The sequence below is a fragment of the Varroa destructor genome, unplaced genomic scaffold, assembly GCF_002443255.2.
Source record: "Varroa destructor unplaced genomic scaffold, Vdes_3.0 BEIS01000001.1, whole genome shotgun sequence".
In the NCBI taxonomy this organism is placed as follows: Eukaryota; Metazoa; Arthropoda; class Arachnida; order Mesostigmata; family Varroidae; genus Varroa; species Varroa destructor.
In genome coordinates, this window is record NW_019211454.1 from 50,160,781 (window position 1) to 50,186,228 (window position 25,448).

Consider the following 25,448-nt stretch of genomic DNA (forward strand, 5'->3'; position numbering starts at 1 on the left):
GCTAGCACCATTCGTAATACTGAGTTCTATTACCGTTCCAAGTGCTGGTTTATTATCGGAACTAAAGGGTACAGATACCTACGCTTTTCCGGCCATCGATCCACGGCAAAGCCTGCTAAAAAATAGCATGTGATGGCGGATCTATTCAATTCAATCATCAACCTCAGTGAATTTGAGTTACTTCGAAACTAACCGCGTGCATCTCGCGGCTTCAGCGATGGCGTCGAACAAATTCCTGAGGCGGAGATTATCAACCACACTAAGTTAAGTGTTGATAAAGAACCAAAAGCCATCTATTCGCTTTGCTTCTCCTTCTGCGCCTTACTTACCTCATCCCGTAGGTGTGTGCATGCCTGCCTTAACCTGTCTGGGTCTGGATCTCGTTCATACAATTTTTTAGTTGTTTATCTACGGCAGCCGCTTCATTCCTTATCCAGCCAGAAGCAGAGGTTAAAGGCGTTCATCGTGGACGACGACGGTGAGTAGCCACGGGGCGACCAGCCGAGCCAAGGTCCGAGCGTCGTCTTCATCCTCGTGGACGGATTCCCTTTCTCCATTAGCTGCCCTTTCCATTTCCCCTCTCCTTAAAAGTTCCAGTAAAAGCCTAGACTAGGCCTACGGTCGCAGGAGTTGGTGTCCTGACCCGCATGCGTGTGGTGGGATAGGACGGCGCAAATGTCGCGGTGATCCGAACAGCGATTGCCTGAACAGGGCATTCGTTCTGTAGTGTTGTGCAGTTATCAGTTACTTCATAGATGTATACCTCTGTCTTGTTCTATATCAATTTATACACATACATATGCATATGTAGTTGTGAAGTGGCCAGGTGAGCGCCGTTTGGCGCGCCAGCAGTGCGAACATGGATGTTGCGATGGTGGCATTGCATCGTACGACAAAGTGAAGATTACGAAGTTGAAAGGAAGACAACGAAGAAAGAGGAGAAAGAAAAAAGGGACAAAGAGGGAAAAAGGGGTAGCAAACAACAAGTGAATGTCCATGAAGTGAATAACTAAATTGAGGATGTGGCTTGAAGTGTGCAAGTTCTTAGGTTTATCATTATCGCTGTGGTTCCTATTCGTGTCATCTGCTTCGTTAACGGAACAAGATAGCAAACAAAACGAAGTTTCGGTGTGAGATCTCTTCTTCGTCCTTTTTTCTTCGTCTTCTCGTGGAAGTTTATTCTCTTTATCCTCTGACACTTTGTTCTCCTACGACAGTGGCGCGAGAGAGCGACTGAGAAGTCCTTAAACGATAAGCAATAGGCGATGGCCGACAAAGTATAGGTGGCGCCGGCTAGTGGCGGTTGGAGGAGCGAGACCCGGGTGCGGATTTGGCGGGTTGCTAAGCAACGCTCCTGAGTGTGTGATCCCTGTATAGTATGCGGTGCTGCCCTCCTCTCCACTCGGAACATCGTACACGAACATCTAGCGAGAACCAAACAGCGCAGATTCGAGCAGCAGCAGCAAGCCGACCCACAGACTATGGCGACGGCCAGGACAATAAGCTAGCCGTCGTCGCCCAATTACAGTTGCAACTACGTGTAATCTGTTAGTATCTGCAATTCAACTCGATTTTGGTCAGATTTATCGTTGATTGTACATCGGTGTTGACTTACGTTATTTCTAATACGTTACGTTATTCCTGCTCAGTCAGTCACGTCTCATCCGTTCAGCCGTTGCTAGCAACGTCGAATCGTCTGCAGGAATCGCAGTGTATCCGAACTTGATTCATTGAGCAGGAACTATCTGAAAGTCCCTAAATAGCTAAACTGGTAGATGAAACAAAATCAATAACAAGCTGAACTCGGAGCTAATCCGGGGCGACATTATTCGGTGCGTTCTTGAACGTCGTCTACCAGTCAGCCAGCGCGCTGAGTTTACTGTTAGGTCTCGCTGGCAAGTCTGCTTTACAGTCGGTGTTCGATTCTCAGTGATAGGCCATACCAAATAATCTAACCTGAAGCAGCAGAAAAATATCCAGATATAAATCCGCAGAGACGAAATCATTCGTCGTTATCATTGCTCGAATGTATTTGAGTGTGTGTGTGTGTGTCTGTGTGTGAGCTGAAAGATATCATCAGATCATTACGATCACTGCTCTGTTCCCTTCTTTAATGTGTTGCTGCTGCTGCTACAAGCAAGGGTACCATATAACCAGAAGAGAGAATTAAACGGGGTCGAACAAGGCAGGCGTTTGTAGCAGTGCGCGCTAACGGAGCGCCAGTTCGATTGCGTGCAGGCACCATTCAGGCCGGAACGACAGTATCCTCTTGTACGAAACAGGAACCGACGGAAAGAAAGACCACAACATTGAATGGTCAGGTAAAGCCACTATTGACTACCTGGCAGCTGATTGAATCAACGGAACATTGGCGTCGACGTCAATCACGATTCGAGTGCACGCAAGCGGTAGCGTACTGTCGGAAGAAGCTGGTCGTGAGTAGTGGGCGAGCGAGGACGATCGTTTGCGAAGAAGGCGTAGACAGTCGATGACGTTAAAGAAATTAGGCCAAACTGAACACCTCGCTGGTTATTCGTCAAAAGTCAATAAGAAATTGTGAGAATCCAATCAAGTTGGAGCCAATTTTGCAACAACTCGAATCGCGCACTGCCTCGCTTGGGCAGTAGATGCAGATCTTGGTTTAACACTAACTAGCCAAGCAAAGAAACGTTACAAGAAGTTGAATAAACAGATCACGAAATTTATCAGCAGAAAAGAAACACTGGAGAGGAGCGACTCGCTTGTGTACGCAGGGATACTGCACTTAGGACGACGTTTACCTCGTCCCATTGAACGAAATCCCGAGCAGCTGGCAACACGGTCAGTGCCCGTTTCGTGTCGCAGGAAGCCCTTTGCGGGCCCAACGGTGCAACGGAGGCTGACGGTAAGTACCGCTATAAGCCCAAATACAGTGGTGATCATATTCCTAAAAAGCAGAGCAAGTTTCTTTTTCAAAAAGGATTTGTCAGGGAAATTAGGGAAGGGACCAATTTGAATTGTTCGTGCCTAAACACATGACCATTTTTCTTAAAAGGTATCAAGATGCGATTAAATGTGGGTACTTGTATAAGGCAAGTAAAGATATCCAGCTAACTTATTTATTAAGGTCTGGTACAACTCTAGGAAAACCCAAAAAGCGCTAAACATGAATAGGGCCGATGCAGCTGAGATCACGGCTGACGATGTCCGTGTTGCCTAGCTAAAAAAACGATACGACTGAATTATATACAGAAGAAGCAAAGAAGATATATCGGTGTTGGAAGTAAGCATTGTTCGCTTCAATCGAATTAGTGCGATACCGATATTCCAACATTAGCTGCTCCCTCTCCGCTAAAGGGAGCCGAAGGGCCGGTTAGTACTGGCCCCTGGTTAGCTAATTACGAAGTCTACTACTGCTACAAGAGGCATTAACCTTATAATCTGGTTAACCGGACGTTCGATCATGGCGTTTCGAAAAAATACGAGTAGCTAATTGCGACAGTGTTCGAGTCTGTGGGGGTGCCGGTGACTGCGTGTATTCATACCGTTATCCTAGAATAGTACGAGCTAGCCTCGTTCGCTAGGAGCGGCGCTGGCAGTAGTAGAGGTATTAGTCGAAGTAAAGGTGTGATCTAAACCTCAAAGCCAGTGTCGCCTAAAGAGACTTTGTCTGAAGAAGCCCAGGAAGAAGGAACTGGGTAGTCTCTATTAACCATCCTGGACCAAGGAGATAAGACTCTTTGTTCTGTGGGACATCGCGAAAACCTCGCTAAGGAAGGTGGGTGCTTCGACGCCACTGGTGAAAATGGAAGTGAACGTGACAATCCAAGGTTTGCTGTAGCCGCCGTTACACCGTTTGGTCGACCAGATCGGAAGCTGAGAGAGGAGTCAAGATTATAGATGATGGAGGTGGCAACGATTCCGGTTGCGGTAGTCGTGGTCTACAACTGGTAAATACCAAAGCGTCGAACGCTCCCTAAGTACCAGACCCAAAAGGGCGGAGGTCGAGGATTTGATTAACGGAATGGCTTAGCTCGAGAATATCGATTCTGCCCCGGCACTGGCGTGTACAGAATTACCGAGAAAAGAATATTTTTTTTCTCATTTCAACCTGCCGGAGTGTGCTTAGACTTGCCTTTCTCTGCATCTTTAGACAAATACCGCATTCTTAGTAATGGAATCCCTTGTTTACAATGGCTGTCCGGACTAAAATTTCATCGTTACCGAAATAATTGGATAAAAGAAAGCGGTGAGTGTCGATGAACGTCCCCCTGCAAGTTTCACTTCCAGTGTAAATCTTGCTTATACAAATGTAATACGTCTACAGCCACTCGAAATCAAATAAAAGGAAGCACAGGCCTACACATACACACGAATTGAGAGAGACTGGTACAAAGAAAAAGAAAGAAAGAAAAAGACTAGCCAAGACGCGCATCAATGACGGGTCGGTCGGATTTATCTGGCGTCTGTCCTAACCCAGAAAAGTCAGCTACGACTGCTGACTACACGAGGCGATCAATATCCACTACAAAGCGGCGAAGACGATGGAAGTGGCCAGAAATTTCATTAAAAGCGAAAAAGGAAATGTCCATTATCGCCATGGCGGCATTTGATTTAGCAGTCAGTCACAGGCAGCGCTAGCGGCAGGACCAATAGTGATAAACGTAGTAGAAGTTATAGCAGCATAACGCGAAGAACATTGCTGTCTTTCCTCTTCGGCGTACTGTCTACGTGGGATACCCAGTACCCTTATGCACTACGTGTCTGTGATGATGAGCAACGTGGCAAGCACGAATAGTGGTGATGATCGTGATAATAGGAATAGCAACAGCAGACGCGCAGAATGGTTGGTCAGCGGGTAGACGCCCAGTGCGAGAAAGTCCCAGGACGTGAACGAGTGCGCAAGAGACGAGGAGGCCAAGAGTGACAGCAAAGGCTGCAGCACCGATCGCTGTTTCAAGCGGATGTATGTAAAACCAGGCGTACTAGTAACCGAATCAGCACTAACGACTAGCGCAGTAATAGAAGGCGCGCATGAGGCGATTTTTGCGAACCTGTTTTTATCTCGGAATTCATTTATCTCTGTTGGACGAGCGACGCCTGCAGCAGACGATGCATAGAGCCGTCAAAAGTGTTGCCCCCTGTTTTCTTCGGTCGTAGCCACTCTGGCCTTTGTGCACTAAGTCTGTTCCTCACTTTCCACCACTGCCACTCTCCGTTTCCCGGTGGTCGGTTTAGGGTCGCTGAATGTCATCTTATGATTGTTGTAGCGATGACAGTCGCCGCCGTAGCCACGACTCCGCGCGTCTGTTTTCCAAGCACTTATTGTTTCCTTTCCCGTACTACTTTAGCCTCCTGTATCAATTTTTCCCGTGTTCCCTCTATTTCCACCAGCTCTAACCCACCCCTTTCACCAGACGCACTTCTATCCACTACCGAGCTTCCGAGCCTTTTCGAGCAAGCCTGTTACAAGCCAAGCGAATACAGCGAATAAGATTCGTGAGCAATGAGCCGGAAAATGGCACTACACCTGCCTACACTGACAACTGGCCGAATCAAAGCTATCCCTTCATTTGCACTAGCCGGCCTGATACTCCAATCCGACCAGCTTGAGCAGGCAAGTCCTCTCGATCCAGATCTCAGTTTCCCTCATGTCATGCCAATTAGCGGCGTCTATGGAAGGTAACGATGACGTCGGGGCCACTGGCCGCATGGTGCAACCCACGATGCTGTTGCTGTTGCTGATAAACCGATTCTTCGTTGGCAGCCGAATTGTGCGGCTGCTGACAGCAGATATCTGCAGCCCGATCGTTTCTCGTCTAACGCTCATGCAGCAGGTCCCCGCGTGGTTTTTGAGCAAGCCAAATTCATTCAATAGCTACAGCACTTGCGACAGCAGCCGCGGCTAACAGTGCCTGTGTTCTTTTGTTCCGCTCAGTGTTTTTTGGTTGGTCGATTTAAACGATCTAAACGATTACTAGTCGCACTTCTAACCTACCTACCTATCTATTTATTTATACGCAACGGTTTATCGTTCCATCGCCGTGCTGGCCATTTTCTAGTACCATTGGCTAGCAGCGGTTTCACAAAATCGTTTCACAGAGGAGAGCGATTATTCGTTCGCTGCATATAGGGCCGTCGTTCGTCAATTCTATCAACGAATTGGCTTGTTTGCTCGTTTCACATCGAACTGCCTTTCCTACTGGCCGCAGCCAACACGACGAGCTGCTAGACAGCTGGATTGCATCCCCTAATTTATTGGTTGCCAACCGCATAGGGAAGAAATTCGCTTTCGCTTCGTTCGAAAATGTTTCACGCTTTTACCAATCCTACATCCAATAAAGGGGTGAACGTTCTTGAGCTATGGGTCTGGACAGAGGCACCACACAAACTAATACACTAGCAAACACTATAAGGGAATACTGACCCGGTAAATGTTATAGATAAGGTAGCATAGGAGAGCACTAAATGAAGTAGGTGCGATACAGGAAAATGGCCAAGCTTGAAGCATTGCTTTTTTGAGGCAGAAGCGCAATCTAGGGTTTCCATCGTCCCGAGAGTATGCAGCGTTCTTTCTTCATACTTGAGCGACGGCAAAGAAAACCTATAGATACTTGCTCAATTGCTGAAAATGACGAAGAGTACACCGCCCGGACCTGTCGATAGAACCACCTTGTTCCCAGCTACCTCGATCCCTTCGGGCGACCAAGGACATCGACTGTCAGACTCCCCACCCATCCAGACTTCCTGCCTTTCGCTGAGTTAGTTGGCGATGTTCATTTCGTTAAAGTCGTGATAGCGGTCATGGCCTAGAGCGCTAAGTTCCTCAAAACAAGGTCATTCCTTCTACTAATGGACGTATAGTGCCGACTATTGCATTAGCCATTTATCGAACTGACGACCCGAAAGCTTCACTCTTCCGGCAATTTCCGCCTTTTTTACTGCACCGCACCTAAACCACGGTACCATTTGGGTCCTTGTGTGTAACATTTATCTTCGGACGCATTTTTGCTTGTCAAGCTACGATTTAGCTCCTTAGTAAAAGTATATATTTATTTATAATAACACAATACAGGATTGAATAAAGTTCAAAGCGCAAATGTTGCTATTTCTGCACGTCCCCCTACTGAATTCCTATACTTTTCACAATATATATATGTATATATATATTGCGGCCTTTTGTTCGCCACCGACATATTTGGTGTTAGCTATACATTAGCTGCATCGCGTCATGTTGTTCACCGTTATTTCTTGGTTTTCTAAGTCTAGTCTTTCTCAAGTCTAGTCTTGTGTCAGGTTCATTTCAATACCAACATTGCCTTGGTTTCTTTTGTATTTGCCCTCGTTTGTACTTTGCTAATTTGTTTTCAGATTCCTTAATAGGTAGGGTCAAATCTAGGGTAGTGGGTCTGATGCGAAAGCAGAAATTATGCTGAGTTCGTGGACGTATTACATCCCAGCAACTGTCGTTTCACTAGTCAGCTTCATCTTTTCTGTCCTCCCGATTCGCTGATTTTCCGACTACTCTGCATTTGGGAGAGATGCTGCGTCCCCTGCAGCTACTGCTACCACTTTGGGTCCATCTACAACCAAATCAAGTGGAAAGAGGTCAGCTAGGTCACCGGCCGGCTTTAGTCTGCACCGCGTCATATCTTTATAGGACACCTGAACCTCGAGGACTGGAGCCGCTGTAGGTAGCGGGTGTCATGCTGACCCGGTAACTACATGTAAGGTTCACCACTATCAGCATTTTTGTGTGTATGGGCCATTCGTTGGATCAGCTGTATGCCATATGGCGGACCCAGTACGCGAAGAGGAAACAGTTTGTAAGAAAGTATTATGCATTCCATTTACCGATTCTTATGTTTCTCAGGATGCTCCCTATATAGCGTGTTTATTTCCCGCCACGCTAAATACACATTACGTTTCTGCAATAAATTCATCGATCTACTTTACTCGGCTAACATTTTCATTCGACTGTGTCATATCCAATCCAAGTCACCTCACTTCTGGGTTGGACAGAAGGATTATAATTGCTAGTTACGAAACAGCAGAATGAAGGCAAGCGAGCACTCAGAGAGAAAAAAGAAGTAAATAACGGGCTAAAACAGCGAACAGGCAGTCGCTCTCTACGTCGACAATCAGGATCGAGCGACTCTGTAAGCAGCTGTGGATGCAGCAGAGGTAAGTGGCAGGCTGAGAGGCGGGGGGCTCGGGGGGAGCAAGTGAAACAGTGCCGGAAGGTAGCTATACTCTCACAGCCGCAAGGACGAAGGATTAATCATTTACATTAGGCGACTGTTTTTTTCCATAGCCACCCTATTGTAACCCAACGCTCCTCTGCGCCCCATTCACTCTTTTCTAGACTTTTGACAAAGCAGCTTTTCATCCTGCGGCACCTATTCAATCTATAGCTGAGTTTCCCCGAGGGAGGCCCGCTGATTGCTACTCTTCCCTCCGATGTCCATCAACTTCAGTGAAATTTTCCGTCGGACGCAAGATATATTGACTGCACCAGATAATCGGTTAGCCAGACGACAACTGACTATTGAGGACAGCGTTGACTAATTTATCAATGAGTGGCACTTCCATCTGATTTGACTAGAAATCCTGTGTCAATGTGCACTCATCGAGACAATAAGCAAATATGCCAGGTCATCCTCCTCTTTATCCGGGTATGGAGCGAGACACATCGATGAGTTTTGTACCATAAAGTCAAAAGTGACACTGCACGTCAGCCCTATTTGTTCTGTTCGAGCCTAATGTATGTCTTTACGTTTATCTGTCTTTCTAACGTAGCCTGTCATAGACCTTGTGATCCGGTCGCACCTCCTATTTTCAAATGTGGTCGTTTCCCTAGTTGGTCACTCGGCGGAGTGAGCATTGTGCTGTTTACTCCTGATTCGGTTCCTATAAACATGTGTTACAGGTTACTTGAACTTTAGCTAAATAAAACTTATTCCGCTGCCTGGTACTAATAGCAGAAGGAAGGGAGGCGAAAGTGCCAGCGTGATGAAGGATATAGCTAACAAATCTATAGCCAGTTCAGGCGAACTAGCCGCATTCTAACACCGCCTCTATGCGTCTTTTCTCGGGCACCAGGCAACCGAAACACAAAACAATGTTCGATGGGTCAGGGTGGCTCCAAGTAGCTGCGACAGCAACGGTGTTCGCGGCCGTGTCTGCCGCAGCCATAGGCTACATCGACATCAAGGACAGTAAATGAAACGTTATAATAAGAATAACGAAGGGAGCCCAAGCGGTTAGGCTTAGCGCAATTGAAGCATAATAAACTAATCAATCATGTGTAAACCGGTTACCTCCATCACAGTCGAGGAATTGGCAGCTCTTGCCACGATCAACTCCTATCTTATTTCCCTGTGTATTGAGAGGACGCTGCGACAGTGGAAACCTTGCTCAACATGCACAGCACATTGATGGAACATGCCATTGTCACAGAGGTGAGAGGGGCAATCGAGGGATGGGAAGTTGAGAGTAGTCGCAGGGCACTGCAGAAGCTCCGTCTCTGCATGGCACTCTTGGCTGTTATCCCTTTCAGGGGTGCGCTGACGCGAACAAATTATGGCAGAGATAGCGTAGTAGCGAAATAAAAGTGTGATTTTTGTCACTCCAGGACAGTTGGGCCGCACATGAACGTGGTGGGATGCCAGTCCCCTAAATGATAGTAGTAGCTATAGGTATAGACGCAAGCCTTCCTCAAAGCGCAAGGGTCGAGTAAGGACAGTAGTGGATTGTTAGGGGCCCTATTCCCATTTTTTTTCTAGCCGTTTTCTCCAATACGCAAACATTCTCCGGTCTCACATGTGATCGGGATGAACTGACACTGCTGATACTAGAACATCGGTAAGCACAGGTGCTGTCACAGCGAAAACCGGAGTGCATGACGTTATTGCGATTGTTGGCCAAGCACACCTATACCAGAAATAGCCTCATTTCAAGCTACGTATTATGTGTTCAAAGGTTTCCCGACTGAATTTGCTTTGGTCGCACAAATAACCCCTATGTTTACTCTAGCACCTAGCATTACTCGGCTGCATACTTCTATAAGCTATCTAGCGGTATTATGATGCACTTCCACGTTCTCGCCTAAACATCTGCCGCGACTTCGCTCTAGATCAGTCGATCACATTGGGGCTTTGACCCCCCCACCCGAACGAACAAATGCCCTCACTACGGCAGCAGTGAACGATTCTACTGTTGCTCAAAATGGGAGAGATAAAAGAAAAATACGCCCATTCTAGCTTGCATGAAGCTCTGTAAAAGCACGAGAACAAACTCCTGATATAGAACAAACTTTAAATAGCTTTCTCTATTGGACAAGAATTCAACGACAAAGACAATGACGAGCTCTGAAATAGCGTGATAGCCAATCACACTTCAGATATGTGTTTTATAAGTAGGCTATTTTGCACAAAAACAAAACTGGAGAACGCCTTTGTTAATTAAATGAAAGTGAAAAGAAGCGCTTTTCTTGAAGTTTCTTTGAATTTAGCTTTGTTAGCTTGATCGCAATGTGTAGTTAGCTCAGACCGGCGAAGATATTGTGGGTAAGATTTCGCTAACAAAGTTCAAGTAAGTGATCCGTGGCTGTGGACTCTAAAAATATCGAACATAGAGTAGTCGAAAGCAGCGAAGACGTGTTTTTCTCGTTGAATAAGTTACCAGCTGATGATATGGTAGGTTCTAGGTAATATTCTAATTCAAAGGCACGTCTGCTTACGATGTGCTCTTTTCAAAAAATCCTCAGTCGGTTGATTTTGCCGGCTGGGCACTAGACTTTTTCTAGGCGAGAATCCAAGGCCATAACGCTTACAGAGCAGCCCGACGGCAGCAGCGTCTGCTATGCAGATGAGGGTGTTCGACCTCAGCTCGATGTCCTAATAACAAATGGTCGAGAATTCATTAAATACAAGATTTTCATATAGGCCGACTTAACACGTTGCGACAGGAGCGTAAGAGGATCGGACTGAACTATTTGTCGCTGTTAGCTGCTTTTTAGCGATCCTTTCGGGGATGAGGAAATCTGCAGTCAATAGTCGTACCTCAGCTGGTTTTTCTCGACATGGTCCCACACAAAATGAGGGTTGATAAAAATTTTCTGGATCAAGGTCTAAGAGCGTGAAGGGCAAGAGCCGCTCTTGTCGGGGGCTAGCCGCCCATCCTTTCATGACGCATGCCGATGCCCTGCTGCTGTTCCGATTTGAAAGTACAAAATTGGGCGTAATATGTGCAGCACGATACAGAAAGAAAACTAGCAAACTTCAAACAAGAGGAGATAAGCTGCCCTTAAAATCTTCATAGCTTTCGCGCCGTTTGCATCTCCGTCAGCCCATCCAATGGTCTGCCTTTCGAGTTTTATGCTAAAGACTTCACCCTGATCGAAGCGGGACCGGGGATAAATTGGTCCAAGAGTTTAGGAACAGGGCTGAGAGTGAATCAGGAAAGTAGAGGAAGCAACTAGGTGCATACAATGCATTCTTTGTATAACAGAAAAGCACAGGCTATGCTCGTTATACAGCTATGCGTCGTGCGTCCGCATATCAAGCCGGAGATCCCCGATGGCTGGACGTCACTTAATGCCAACTAAGCCAACTCAACTATGCGATTACTCCTTTGAGGGTTCGGATGCTGTTGTGACATAAAATCGTTCTCCTCTTCCTTGGCCCCTGCTTCATATGTTTCTTATTTTCTTATATTTTCTTTCCATTTGAGTTCTTCCCTCTTGCTCCCCTCTACCGAGCACACCGCTAAAAATGGCAAAAGTTAAAGTGACTCGAAGAACCATCGTAAGCATAGGTCTGCAACACCAACAAGTCCCGGTTGTTCACCCGAAAGAAGTCGCAGGGTATCCTGGTGACAGTAGGCAGTAGCTAATGCAAGCATGAGCAAGGTAATGGTATAGCTGCTGCAGGCAAGCAGCAGGAAGAACAGCAAAAAGCACACGACACGTACGGCAACAGCAATAACGATAGCATCAGTAGTCAAGAAAGGGTCTCTTATGATTGGTTTCGTTGCTATCAGTTTCGTCATTAACGCGACTGCTTCGTACCGCTTGCGGCCCTCCATTGCCGTAGACGTATGGCGGCCAGGCGAAGCTCATTTCCACTAAGAAATAGCTTCAACAGGGAAGGGTTTCCCGTTGCCATACCTTAGCTGGCAGTTGGTGTCTGTCGTTCTTCAACTCTTGAATGCGCTCCATTTCTGTCCCATTCTAAAACGCTTAGCGCCCAAACACCGGTCCTCATTCAGTCTAACTCCCATTATATTTTCTGTATTTCTATATTTATATTCCTTTGACGGCCCCAATGAAATGTTGTTCAGGATTTGTGGTCACTGTACGTTACTATCTATAACGTAGGTTGTTTCTTAGCAGGAGGGCCGTGCTGCTGCTGCTGCTGCTGCTGCTGCTGCCATGATCTCAAAAGGGGCTCAATAGTTCTCAGGCAGAGGCTAGTTTAGCATTGATTGAATCGCTTCGTTTTCGAATGTAAGGCACAAAGCCGGGAAAGACAGGCAGGCGGTCAGAAGAACGACAAGTTCCAGCACGAGAACAAGTATGAAGACGACCAACTTCACACAATAATTCCTTTACTTCGCTTCGTTCGCAGCCATTCAAAATGGTTATGTCTGCTGTCAAAATTTGAGGAGGACAGAAATAAAATGAGACAGAAGCGAAGCAGAAGGGAAAAGGACTGAAGTGGCAAAGGAAGCAGTAAAAAAGCACACAGGAAAGGTTACTGACGCTGGAATGTTAGAGTAGACGACGGCCATTCGTTCAGATAGAGATCTGGCCTCTATTTTTCGACAGAACGGAGCTTCCATGCATTGCGTCGACTCAAGGCAATGGTCTTATTGCGTCCGTTCATTGGCAATCGGTAGCAGAAACTGAACTCTGAGGTTTGCTTGTGAATCGATCGGCAGTGATAGAGCCGACGCTTTTTCTTTGTTACCTCTTTCGAACTCCTTTTTCGACGGTAGTATTCTCAACACAATAGTCCCCAAAGATAACAATTTAGAGCATCACGAGGGTTTAAACTATGTCAGCACCGCATATATTGTGCACTGATCTAAAATATAAAGCGTATGGGTACACAGAAAATGCTATAAACTCATTGGATAGCACTAAACAAACCAAAAAATTGCTGCACTAGTAGTTCTGTCTTGAGATTTTAATTTGTACATTATTTAATATGTGAAATATTATGACAAAAAAAATGTTCGAACTAACTTGAATTCACGCATGCACATTTATTAATAATAAATACGCTACGAGATGACAACACGCTATTCACGCAATGCTGTGTGCCGATTCTTACCTTTTTGCCTTTAAGTTACCGAAGTGGTATATAGTAAGGTCTCGGACAGCATGCTCAATGACAAGCGCTTCTGGCTTCAGTCATTCAAACAGCAAGTTTTACAAAGATGCGAAGCAAACACGGAATAAAGCTCTACGACCCCACAAACTCCCAGCCTTCTTTTCTCTCTGCCAGCCATCCAAGCACCATTTAAGTTACTACACATATCACTGCAAGACTGTAAATTTATACTAAAGTGCTAGCCTAAATGCATGTAGCCGCGACAGATGTCGTCTATTCTTTCCCGGGACAAATTGCCTCGCTCTCCACCAGCAGAGTAGTAGATGCGGCTACCAGCAACAACCTTTCCAAGTTTGCATCCCTAGCGTAAGCTACCGATTAACTCTAACCGTCTGTTGAGAATAACGCAGCTGCTGGCCAACACAGCGATCATTTAAGTTCCCATTGTCTCATCTGACCAGCCAAGGGTGGTTGAGCACGTGGACAGCTTTTGCTACCGCTACTGCTTGTCTGCATCCTGAGAAGTTCTGGTGAGGTGCTGATCGGACTGGTAGCCCGCCGACTGTCGATTTACTTGCTTCCTGGTATTGGCGCATGTGGGCTATAGCCTTCAAAGGTACCCCAGCGAAAACTGAACACACCCCAACTGTGGCAAAAAAAATAGACTGACAGAATAGTTCTTGCCATACATAGGTTCGTTAATTGTTAGTAACAGAGCACCAGCTAGTGCCAATATTAATTTGTAGGTTAGCAAAGTGGAAATAAACTGGCAAGGGCTTATGGGGTTAGTGTGGACGCTCTGTGTCGTAGAGAAGAATTTAACGATATTGCACTGAATGTTAGCGACTGTCGACAGTCGACAAGAGAAACCCGCGCACCCTTCTATTTTTCTATTTCTTTCTACAGAGCCGGTGTTGTTGGTACGCCCGTTACCCGTTTGAGTTGGCTAAAGTGTGTGGTTTTTCAAGTTGACTCAGCTAGATTTGCCACCGTCTTGAAACAGCAAAGGGGGACTGCGCTCAAGAAACACGGAGACGATGCTTTTAAACGACATGGCGATTGTCATAGAACCCTGTATTCCCATCGTCATTTTTTACCTGCTTGATTCTGTAGAGGTAAGTATTGATAATAAAAGAGGTCCTCACGGCAAAGAGTGTGTCATTCTTATCTTGCACCAAAATCTTGAAGGTCATCTTAGCCTCTGCCCTCACCAGCTCCGACGCCATTCTTGACTTCAGATGCCTCGCGCAAGTAATCAGTGTCAACTCGCTTCTTTTTGCTTTTGCGACGGAGTTTTTTTACCCGTACAAAACGCGCCTTGATTGGGAGGTAAGTTTGTGCTTCTGTTGGTACCAGTAGCGCCTTCACTACTCACCGTGCATGCCGGTCAGGAGCAGTGGCTCTCAGAACAGGGCTTTTTTATATCTGTTTCCTCTTCTGCGTGCATTTGCGTACGATAACTGCTGTAAGATACCTGAAAAACCGTCCAGGGCAGCTAGATACTATTTATAGTTGACAAATTTGTCACAGTGATAGAGTGACGAAGAGGGGGAAAACGTAGGAAGTGAAAATACAGCTATACCAAGAGTATTACGTGCGTTACTTCCGCATTTTAAATTTATATACATTTAAATCGAAAAGGCCAATCGCGCACACAACGGGAAAAGAGTCAAGGCGCGGGCTTCCAGTCGTCAATGCTACATCCGATCCACTGTGCAGCCAACCAGCCAGTTTACTGGCGGCTGCTCATAAATAGAAGCCAAAAAAAGACTCCGAGTGGCACTTCCTGCTGGGGGTGATTATGCTTCTCAGAGGGTTACTACTCGCTGTCCTATATTAAAGCAACACAACCCTCCTATGTGTTCATTCTCTCTCAGTGCTTAACGTTGCTTCTTCTTTTTTTTAGTTCTGCGCCTTGTTCATTCTTCGACTTTGGAACCTAACAGCAAACGAGTTTCGGTTCCTTTCGTAGCGACATCAATACCAGATTTAACATTGGCTTCAGTTTCACCATCGGAATAGTGGCAGTATCGCGTAACAGCGAAGCTCGTACATGTCAGGCTCAAGTGGCCTGCTTTGCCTTTCTGCCGATCTTCGTCTTTGCTCTTATTAACTGAATACAGATATCCAGCGCAAGCAGCAGCAGCATCAGTAGCTGTCGTGGTGGTAGTTGTAACGAGCGAATTGCGCAGGCTTGGATGTTCTGCTGTTGGTAGGCGATATTCGTTGAATAAGGCGCTCTTTGCTTTATTACTAGCCTTGCCTATGGTGATAGGAAGTGCACGCTCGCAGTGACACAAACATTAGCAGCAGGCCGAAGCGTATAGAGGCTTCGTGTAGGTTAGTGCGTGCGCCAACCGACCGAACGAGCCAGTCCTCGAAACTGATGTTGGAATCAGGACGCGACAACAATGCGCAAGCGTGTATATTAGAAACCCTATTACGCATTCTCACGGGACGCGATTTAATGACAGAGACTAGACGCTGAAGACTGAAAGTTAAAAAGGGTTAGGAGGGTTTTTGCAAACGGATCAAGGACGTGATGCTCTCACAACAGTAGGGGGATTGACACATGCTCTGCATCGCGTATTTGTCGCCCTACATTTTTTCTAAAACTACTACTGCTACCATTGGCTGACTTTGTGTGGAAAAAACTGAATACGGAGTTTAGGACAGGCGAACATAAGCGTGTAATTATGGCCCTGCTTATTGCTGCGTACGATTGGAGAGGTGTAAAAAATACTCTATTGAAAAGATTCTCGGCCTGTGGCAGCATCGATAACCTCTGTTTCTTCTTTTTCCACTGAAGAGATAACAAAACTCCTTTTTAATATTAGGGAGGGGACCTTTTCGCCTTACCGTTACCGGCCTCATTGTTATCCCAATATGGGCATAAGTTCACGTAATTAATTAATTCAGCCTTGCAGCGTTTGTGGACCCACAAATAGATAATCTGACAAGGATTTTTCAAGGATGAGTTGCTTTGAAGCACTTCTGCGCACATTGGCGGAAGTTATTTTTTTAACCTTATTGCATCGACTTTTTACTTACAGTTTATCGTGTAAAATTTTCTCCACTATGCACATCAATCGGTGAGGTTCCTGCCTAAGATTATCTATGCACGTCTTAATTGAACTCACCCTAATTTGCCGGAACTTTAAGGAATAAAACTCTGTGTGAAGGAAGCCATTAGACAAGAACAAAAGATCTGGGAGAACGGTTGTGTCGCCAAGATTCTATGCACTGATCATGATCATTAAAATGCTTCACTTAGAAAATACAGTAGATATAAAGGTAAAGGATTTTTTAAACCATTAAACTGTTTTAAATTACTTCTGTATGCTTTCAGGCTCTTCCTATTTGTCCAATGGTGACTCTGATGTCTGTTTCTTGCGTGAGATTCGGATTAATGATCACATCACATCAGTAGATATTTTTAATTATAAATATATATATGCATAACGATACTGAGTCACATATAGAAGTTTCCTCAATTATATAGTTTTGAGAGTTCTAATTGAAGAAGCTGATATTGTAGCAATGGTGAATGCCAACCCAGACCAGATCTAAACCATCAAACCGCTACACTTTGTGGGTTGAACTGAATCAATCGAACCCAAATGCATTTTATGGGTAAGCAACCACTCGCGACACCACTATCTGCCGTACGTTTCTTTTTCGTACCTTACTAGCAACGCAGCTACCCTGTTACAGATCAAGGCTGGTCTTTTGCGTCGGATCGATGCTACCTGGCAATATTCTAGGCACTCTAGGGATCACTAGTGAATCTTACAAACTGTTTTATTTATTCAAACATTGGCTTAGTTTCCCCGTTCTGATACACCCGTAGACGCCGACAGGCTATGAACCACATATATGTGTTCTGTTTGCCCGTCCTTTAGCGTAATCTGTCTGAAGCCTTTTGCCGCTATGGGAGCAAGCAGGCTTTCTGGCTAAGCACTGAACACCAAGCATGTTTCCTTTGGTTAAGGCTGGGGTAGACGCATAAGTTTTATTGACATAAAGGGGACAAAAACACGGGCCGGTCTCAAGCGAGCTCCGGCGCTTGCATTAGACTGTTTCCGCAGACTTTGCGCTCATCTGCGACTGTATTGGCATCCAGCTACTATCCGTTGTCTGCCAATGATAGTAATAAAGGAGACCAATAGGCCTGAGCAGCAGCTAAGGAGCCGGCATCGCCGACGGGGACGGACCACGATCAGCGGCGTGCAACGACGACTGTGGCCCCTACGGACGGAGAAAATAATCTACATTCGCACACGACCGCATTGGTCAGCTCTGTATGGATTGGCGGCCTAAACATGTCCGCTCGACCGTTTATTTTCTTTACATGATCCTACCATTATCCCGCTCCCGGTCTCTTTAGTTCCAGCTTTTTTATCCCTGGCTCGAAGTAGGACAGATAAAACAAACCAACGGCCGTTAACAGGCAATTGCGAGAAAGTGGCTTGTGTTTGTGGCCGCTGCCAACGTTCGAACAATGCTTCTGCTAAAATAAACACTGAGAATGCAGTGCTTCTGCTGCCGTTTCTTTGTCTGCTTACTGCTGCTACCGATGCTTATGGTAAAGCGGAAATCGAGAATAGGCCTCTAGATTTAACGAAGTATACAGTCATACAGATGAACGCAGCAGCAGCAACGCAAATAGCGGTGGTCTTATAGCAAAAAAAGCACTGGCGTGCAAAAAAGGACCAACCAATGAAAGAATCAAAGCAACAAACGAATAGTGCTTCTACTGGCGCTTTTAGGGATAGGAGAGTAGACCTGGACCCCGATGAACAGCGTGAAAGAGAACGCGGCACAAGCCACACTTGCAGAAGGGGATTCATTTGTTTATTCCCGTTCCTAGACCCCGTATTTTGCCTCATTTCCTCATCGTTCTGCTCGTCCTGAAGTTGATCCACAATACTACCGTCCGTTGTACGTCGAACACGCTGCTTTGCCCAAAGATCCGCCCTAGGTTCGTAGACCTATTCTGGCGAGGCTGGCGATGCCAATTCGAATGGACTGCTAGGACTCGCTAGCCTTCTTTGCTGACTGCAGTGCTGATGGTGATGGTCGTCTTTTTGCTGCTACCACGATCACTAGACTTGACTCTCGCCTGCGACACTCATATTACGAAGCGTGAGCACTCAAACGCCTTGTTTGAAATCCACATCCTTGCATATGACTAAGTTGCGCCTGGAGCCTCGTCAATGTTCGGGCATATAGCGACGTTACTACGGCTACCGCAGAGTGCTGAATTGGTAACAGAAGTCATTGTATCAACAATGATCTAGGGCGTTTGAGTTGGTTTATTGCTGCTGACCGGGCAGAAATAGATCGGCAAGGTGCGATCGGTCCCTAACGCTTGATACGAACTTTTCATCGGCAAACTCGATGGATTTTTGGGAAATTGCATCGGTGGTAATAAAAGAGCGCCAGCCGTTCATCGTAGGACCCGTCATCAACTCGGACACGTTCCTCGTTTAGAAGCTGGTCGCCAGGTTAGGTACTGTTACGTTGTACCTTTTTGAAAAAGTATACGCCATTATCGTTCCCTATAAGCCCGAAACGATAGGATTCGCTTGCTCTGTTTCCCGTCGTAAGGAATCGGTCACAGTCGACGGGTAAGATATTTCTCACTTATTTCAATATAAAAGCCGTCTTACTGTGCTTCTGTGTGCGTGCGTGTGTTTATGGATGTCTGCTAATAAATTTAAGTATGCTCGCTATCGGATGCTTCAGTTCAAGCCAGCAGGCTGCTGCCTCAGCCTTTTTAGTTGGCCGCTGACTCGCGTATTTTCAGCGCATTTCTCGATTCCCGCTATTTTGAGAATTCTACTGCAGTGCTTTCTGACATGAACCCAAACAGCCCGTTTGCGCTCTGGCATAGTAGTAGATTTCCAGACATCCACTGAAACATTGGTGTGGGCGGACAAGCGGCTCTTGGAACCATTTCGTGCATGGATGGTGACCTACTCTACTTAGGGCATACGGACCGAAGCTAAACTTGTTCAGGCCCGACCTTTCTGCTTCGCTGGCTACTCATGCAGATTCACCCATATAAACGAGGGCAAACTAAGGGCGACGTCGTAGATCTTTCATACCCTTTGCCATCCGTTCTACTACACGGCGCAAAGGAGAATCTGCTCAAAGTCGTACCGTTTTTTCTGTTTGTTTTTTTGTAAGACACGCGTACAAGTCCTTGCTATCGTAGACCATTTGGCTGCTACCAAAACTAGTTGGACTTCTACGCATTGACAACATTCGTAAACATGCTTTGTGAGGCTAAGAGGAATAGTTTTTAAGATTGGTGCTGTCTGGTGCCTCCTTAGTCTACCTGTTTTCTAGTCCATGAGAATTGGATTGCGCCATCGATTAGTGGTAGGATCTCTCTAAACTTTTACAATACTACCTTCCTGTTTATCTTCTCGTCTACTGTAGGATAACTGCAAAATTTTTCTTGTCTTTGTTTATTCGGTAACATTGATTTTTTTTTATACAAAAGGCGTTATCGCAGTGAGTTGCGTAGCTACTTAAGAATATACCGGTTTTTACATATATATTTATGGACCAAGTATGCATGGGGGTGGACAAGTTTCGGTCCCAAAAATAAAGGTCGATGCTTTTGTGATAGATGGCGTGCCTGAAGAATTATGTGAAGAATGCATGTAGCTTGAGCTCCAAAGAAACGTTGGATTCCTTCGGAAATTCTCATTCGTTTTCAATAGTGGCTGTGTTCGGCGTAACATACACTATATTCGGGCTCTGGATGTCCTTGGGTGGTGTGTTAAAACTTGGATTATTTGAAACTTACGCCCTTCAAAGCAAATAAAAATCAACTTCTCCCACTTCAGAACTCTAGTTTAAGTTAAACTATAAAGTAAACTGTCAATTTTTCTTTATTGGCAAGTCGACCCTTCAACTTACTCATAAACGTGTTGGGTCTAAATATGCTGCCATAGAGGACCCTGCCGAAAGTAAAGTGTCGGCTTTGTTCGCTTTTAAAAAGATGCCAAACGTTTTTTTTTACTGGACGAAAACGAAATTTTACTGGAGAAAAAGCGTAGCAGACGTTCTTTTCTATACACTTCTTCACGTTAGCCTTTACGCATGGGTAGGCTTGAAACGTAATAGCGGGTTACTAGCAGTAGCCGTATCTTACAATTAAGAAGATAAACTATTAGGAAAACGATGAGTAAACGACTTTTCAAAATGAAAGCAATTGTTAGCGAATAAACCGTAATAATTATGGCAACAACGGCACGATCTAATAATAAACTTGTGGTATATTTCATTGAACCTGGTCAATGCGATTCCAGCTAAGATAGCTTCCCCCGAGTCAAGTGTGTTGACCGATTTCATGTAGAATGCGTAGACATTTTACTTACGAACATCTATTACATCTTCTGAAATCTATGCTGGGGGACGTATATGCAAATGATGTGTTGGAAGGTGAAACAAAGAAAATTCAATATATTTTATAATAACATGGTACACTGGCAGCACGGCTCGCTGTTAGAGTTCCTTTGTTATAAGTACATTATAAGTATATTACCGTACATGCTTGGGTGATGGTCCGTGTCAAGCCGTAGGTTGGAAAATATCACGTGCTACTTTATCCAAGGACGAAAGTTGTTTTTGCTTACTTGGTGAAGTTCTGCACTCTCAAGTTGCGAAATTATCATTCGCCTATTCGTATGGTGACTGCCATAATCTATAAGCCGAATTGTATTCCCCTGTACTCAAATACAGGAGTAGCCTGTTCAATATATAAGTGAGCGATCCCGATTACTCTATTCATGTTTTATCTGTACGTGTAGAAATACTATAGCCTCCTTTTAAACAATTTATATTGTTGTCTGCCAGCTGTTGCTCGCTCTGGCATCAAATTTTACCTTGAGAACGGAAAGAACCATTTAGATTATTGTATAAAACACGATGTTGAAGACTGCATTGAGAATGAGGAATGTACCTACGTTAGTTAACCCAAAAAAAAATGATCACCAGGTTTGTTGCTTGTGGAACTTCGTAATATACACGTCTATCCAACACTGCCTCCATTGGGATACCATGGTATGGTTGACATGCCTGAATTTCTTTGTCCACGTCTTTAGTTTAATTATGAGATGTTAGAAATACGATTTTATTTTGCCCACGGTTCGCAAGCTGCATCGCTAGAACGCTAAAAATAGTAGCGCTTATCGAACAGCAGCTGTTTTAAAAAAAGCCGTCAGTATCATCACGTTCTTGTGTGGCACTTCACAGGCCGCTAAAGCTTGTCGTCTTATACAGCTAGCTAATAAAGCCCGCATAGGAAAACGCTACAAATATCTAAGCCTCATACAAACTCGTCACTGTTGAAAAGACACTGTTGAAAAATAATTGAAAAGCTGGAACATGCGCGCAACGTTAATTTTTGCCACTGTCGTGGCCAAGAACCTGGCCTGCGAAACAAACAACGATCTGACAAAAGAAGAAACGTCTACACGGGGCATTCTCATATTGCTTGGAGGCATTTTGGCTTGCATATAGAGATAGGGAGAGAGAGGGAAAGGACAAGTGTAAAAGACCAAGGCGTCTCATTGCATAACGAGCGGAGCAGAGAAAGGTAACATACTAAAGGGCTGAGATGTTTTTTACCATTAACGTTATGACTGATCTTTTTTCCTTCGGGGTCTTCTGCCACTAACTCATTGCCTGTGCCGCAACTTAGTCATTCGTCCCCGGTTCATTCTTCAAGTAGCGATCGAATGGCCTATTTAAGCCACCGTACCATTGCCAATGAGTGCTTGGTTGTCCGCTTGCGGAAATATTCTTAAGGAAACTCAAAGCGCATTCTGAGTAGTTCCGTCTCCGGCATGGCGTTCGTTAGTGGGCATGCAAAATTTCAAGCACCAACATAACCACGTGAGTGTTGTGGCAGAAAGTATATAAAAATTACTAAATTTAGGAGATAAGATACTTATCAAGGTGCATTCGGTTCTGAGAAAAAGGAGCGTGACAAAATGATCTGGGAGCAATAAGACCTATTCAAGAGTCGGGAGAACCGATCAACTTTATAACAGGACATGTTGCCCATATTAAGGATGATAATCCTCGTGGCATTGTTGTGACCGCTCCGTAAAAATGTTTGGTTTTACTGTGCTTGTTGCTATAATTGTTGTTGTCTTAACGAGGCACAGCGCAGCATTGACATGCTGAGGATACACTTCACATGACGACCTGCATGCAGGATACGTGCTTTTTTGCATCGAATATTTAAGGCGGGTTAGAACGATGCGAAAGGCATCTTCTCTCTTCCTGTGCCGCTCTCCATCTTTCTCTGTTCGAGTGCGCGTGTAGATGTGCTACAACATCGTGGCTGCTAGGCTCGATAAAAAGGCTAACAGAGAACGATCTTTTGTGCGTCCGACGGCGGGTTGTCTTTTCACCTAGAAAGCGCATAAGGACCTGGCCTGGATCGCTCACGAAGGCTGCTATATAAGCCGCTCTCGCGGCAAGCCAGTTTGGCTGGCTGGAAGTTAGGTGCGCCCTCCAGACGAAATGCGGGCTCTACCTTTTTTCCTTGTCTCCAACTGCAACGTACAGCAATGCATCACATCGCATCGCTGATAGGTCGATCTACAAAGGCATTCGTTTAACAAAATGATATTAGATACATATTTAGATAAGTGCCTATCTATCTGTTTTTAATAAATAAATAAATAAAATATTATTGTTGTGAAGAACAGAGATTTTCAAATTTAACAATCATGTCTATATTTAGCTCTAGAAGGCGTCGAAAAACCTTATTTCCACGGACTGGATTGCAAACGCAAACATAGAATATATTGGGCGATAATGAATACATACAAACGTTCATGTTCGAAAATGATTTCCTATAAATTGCCGCTATATGTATATATACATAAACTTACGGTGAAATCTATGTTGAGTCCCAGAAGCCTTGTTGAAAACATTATAAGAGGCCAAAATTGTATAGAGCTAAATAGAATAACGCAGGTTGGGAAGAAGGTAAGCCAGCAAACGACCAGTTTCCTTATCTTTTTCGCTACGTTTGGCTGACTAACAACAAAAAATGGACAAGAAAGATGATTGCAAAAAGTCCTATTTTCTATACACTATACAACTCGTTAGTTTGAAAACAAGGTCTTCGTACATTGGAGACCTACAATCGACTAATCGGCGGATTGTACTGCGGGCTTGCGTCTTCGACTTTTTTTGGCCTTTCTTTGCTCGGTAACGCTTTCTTTCTTTTTTTCTTGACTTGTTGGCTAGCATAGACTTCAATTTCTTGTTGAACTCTCTTCGGACTTTCTTGCTTGTCACCGCGCCCTTGCTTTGCGATTTTAGCCTCGCCTTTTGTTCGCTTGCGGAGTAGCAATGTAAAGTCAACAACCACTAGATTAACTTTTCTCTCTCTTCGCATTCTCCTTACCGGAGTAGAGATCTGATAAATCTAAAAGGACTTGTTCGATGTTTCTTTAGTCTCTCTAACCCTCTTCCTCCTTTAAAAACCATTTTGCCTTTCGCTCTTTCACTCCATTCTGCACTGGCTTGCGCGGCGTCAGTTTTCCTGGCCCAAAGCCAATACGGACTGTGCACGAAGGAGTTTTGTCCTCGGCTTTCCTCTTCGAGCAAAAAGGAACGGGAGTCCAGTAAAGGCACGCTGGGGAGTAGAGTCGGCACAGTGTGGAGCAAGGAAAACCTATAAAGTAAGAAGCTACTACGAGCCATCCGATCAGAAGGCAAGCAGGCTCGCAAACAACAACGAGACCAGCAGTCCCAGCGCTGTCGGCAGATCCCGCTAAAAGAGAAAGACAAGAAGTGGGTGGAAAAGGTGGACCTCTTTTGCTTGAGGTTTGCCTTTTTGTCCGTCTATGGACTTCTGCCTCTCTCTGTTGCGGTTATGTCATCTCTTTTTTAATTAAGTTTGTTTGTCTGTAAAGGGTTGGGATGTTGATGCTGATCTTGCCACTATTGATGTTAAATTCTAGATTTCGATGTAAAGGAGTTCAAATGAAGGAACGATTGCCTCTTGCTCAATCTGTCTGACGTTTTAAGTGTGCCTGCTGCTGCTATGGCTGTTCGACTACTATCTTTGTCGCTGCTTCCAAAAACGACAACAAGAAAAATGGCAGCCGTGACTGTTATTGTTTTAGCTACTACAAAACTCGAAACGACTGAGCTGGTAGATACCAAATCCCAACCTTTTATCTCCAACAGCAGCTGTAAAAGGCCACAAAGACACTGCTCGTTTGTCTGAAGAAGAGACGGACAGCTGAAGAGCCAGCGAGGGCGCAGTGCATCTGACCCATATCCGCACGCAATTCGAGAGCAGACAAATGAACGACGCAACTTCTTGCTGGTTGTAATACTGTTCTGTACCTTCACCGGACCAGTTCTAACGTTTGCCACTAACATGCCAAACGATGTAATGATAAATCGATTGGACTATCGGCCAATCTTAACGTAATAGTATATATTTGTTTGGTTCGTAACTAGGTCTATAATCTACAGGCATCATTACATTAGCACAAAGGGGCAGTAGTATTCACGGAGGATCAACGATGTCGTATAAAGCAGAACTCACTCATTTGATCCATGATTTGATGATAACCGATACTGTTAAAGCATAAATAACCATGATTACCGTACATTGATTACTAAATGGACCACATGGTAGAGCCAAGTTCTGCCTTTCATTAAACCCCTTCTGTCGAACATGAAAATGTTTGTAACTGTATGAAATTATTGTAGCAGATGTACTAGATATCGAAATACGGTTACATAGGCGTATATATACAGTAATTATAATTAAGGGAGCCGCTTGAATGCCTCTCCTATTATGTGCTAGCTTACTAAACCCAGGATATGTAAATGTCTAATTCGTGCTAGCTCGTTGCTTGCGTACGTGGTAAGATTTAGATAGGTTGACGTAGGCCCAGCTTATAACTGCAGGCACTCTCAATTAGACGTTCTTGTGTAACAATTAAAAATATTAGAAAGCAGAGTCTACTACTATGTGAGACCTTTTCATTATCCTAAGGTTACATACGACATACATTCATTAAGAATAGGACCGATTAAATGAGCGTTTAAGACAAGCTTGACTATGCATTCGTA

The 25,448-nt window shown here is 44.9% G+C and overlaps 1 protein-coding gene and 1 long non-coding RNA gene across 6 annotated transcripts in view; one reads left to right on the forward strand and one right to left on the reverse strand.

Annotated features, from left to right (window-relative positions):
• Window positions 1–565, reverse strand: part of LOC147758769 (uncharacterized) — a 29,994-nt gene extending 29,429 nt beyond the window's left edge. The window contains exon 1 of the long non-coding RNA XR_015319562.1: window positions 330–565. This is a non-coding gene — a long non-coding RNA (uncharacterized LOC147758769). The remainder of the gene's footprint in view (window positions 1–329) is intronic.
• LOC111242855 (band 7 protein AGAP004871-like) overlaps window positions 1–25,448 on the forward strand; it is a 115,298-nt gene that overhangs the window by 20,494 nt on the left and 69,356 nt on the right. The window contains exon 1 of one of the 5 annotated variants that reach the window (XM_022787753.2): window positions 611–2,884. The exons of 3 other annotated variants lie outside the window; for them this stretch is intronic. The gene's annotated coding sequence lies outside the window, so the exon portion shown is untranslated. Of the gene's footprint in view, window positions 1–610; window positions 2,885–25,448 lie in introns of those variants that run through there. One more of the 5 variants, XM_022787751.2, reaches the window with a different exon arrangement.